A 1,990-nucleotide genomic window follows, 5' to 3' on the forward strand; every position below is an offset into this window, starting at 1 on the left:
TCATCATATCCCAGCTAATCCAGCTTCATTGCCATACAGATATTCAGCCAAAAAGTCTGACTAACCACATAAGCCTTACATTACGCCCTGAAGGCGGCCAAGCCTCTGAGCCTAATTTCAGCAAAATAACACAGGGACCAAACCAACAATGTCTATCCTAATAATGAAGAAGCCACTGGAGAATAAGATGAAGGCCATATATGAAGATGGCTTGATGCAAAAAGATGTTCTTCAGAGGATAAAGATGCCTTAAGTCAGTGGCATGCAACTCATCCAGCCCACTGCACAAAGCCAGGTCCACGTCATCAGGTCCATGGAACTTCTCAGGGGTCTGGATATTTGGTGTTAGGATGAGTGGTGGTAACATTAATTGCTGTGGCTCTGGGAGCCACAGCAATTAATGCTGCCACTGCTCCATGCTGCCATATTTCTAGACTTTTAGGAAACCCCACGGGTCAGATGACATGGACCAGATATGGCCTATGGGCACCCCTGCTTTAACTAACATCTTTTAAGATTATAGATTGTAGAAACATCATATTTGTAGTTTAAAGTAATGTTGGCCTTGAATAACAATACATGTTTTATGTATGGGTTCAGTCAGGACAAACTTGAGCTAGAATTCAAATTCCAGTGTAACAAAGAAGAACAATTCAAATAAGCGCTTAAAGGCATTACCTCTGTCAACATGGCTTTCTCAAAACAGTTTCTAGTTGGCCACTGCCATCTTGCTTTTCATAATAAAAATATTTTATGACCATCTGGAACAAATTGAACCTGAATAACTTTCCCACCTCTGCTGCAAAAAGCACTTTGACATCCCAAATCCTGATCTGGGTTTTTGAAAAGGTGGCAACATTAGTGTTACCAAATTTGGGAACATATGAAATTAAGGTTCCAGTTATACATATTTTGTTAATCCTTATTATAGGTATCACATACAGCTGCCTTCTCTGATAATTTATTTTAAAGCATGCCATGCAATGTGTTAGTAGTACTTTAACGAATGATGCTAAAAGAAGCTGTTTAGAGCACATATCACCATATGTAGATATTGCAAAAGCAATGTATTCATTTTTAAATACATCTTTTTATGAGGTTATAATCAAGCATGATCTCCTGATTAAATGAATAATAATGAATAAATTATAAATGGAACCTTAATATGCATACTGTTACCTTAATTTACAGTGTTACATATTGTTACCCATGTCTGCTGTATATAGAACTTTTTTAATAATACTAAAGGCATACCAGTGTTTATGTTAAGCAGATACAACAGTTACTTATCTATACAATAGTATAAACATGTTTAACACTTTTGTTTGTTTAAGTTGTATGAGCTTTGTTCAAAAACAAACACTTCATGGTGTAATTTTATTCATACATGGGGTTTACTAAAAGCACCATACCATATTTCTGCCATTATTGTAAGGCACAGTGACATAAATGCTGACTCAGTTCTTAATTCCCTTTTGAATAGATTTTATTGCTATATTCATTAGAGAGAATCCACATTTTCTGGCTTTATTGCACATTTTATAGTGTTCATATCAACAGTATTTTTAAAAATCCTCCTTGTGAGGCTTTTGAGTTTGTTGCAGTTCATACTTTTGGTGTTTCAAATTGTATCTCCAAATCCCAGTGAGAATGTTGGGGGGAGAATTCATTAAATGAAATGACTGTAATGGCTGTGTAGGGTTCTTTGTTTTTGTCTTGTTTTGCCAAAGTGAGACATCGGTGTGGGGAAAAAGATGTTAATATTTAGATTGTACCATAATTTTCCGATTCTATGTAAATTATTTATGATGTTTTTCTTTTTTTCTTTTTCTCTTTTATTTTCCTTTGTGAGCACATGTGTGAGAGAGAACCGGAGATCAATGCAATTCCACTTTGTGTTGCCAAAGATTGTAAATAATTATTTATTTGTTTACACAGACAAAATTTAACCAGTTAACATCCTGATTCCTTTAGTCAGATACCCAGCTTT

The sequence above is a fragment of the Gavialis gangeticus genome, unplaced genomic scaffold (genome assembly GCF_001723915.1).
Source record: "Gavialis gangeticus isolate Ggan-Ray unplaced genomic scaffold, GavGan_comp1, whole genome shotgun sequence".
NCBI lineage: Eukaryota > Metazoa > Chordata > Crocodylia > Gavialidae > Gavialis > Gavialis gangeticus.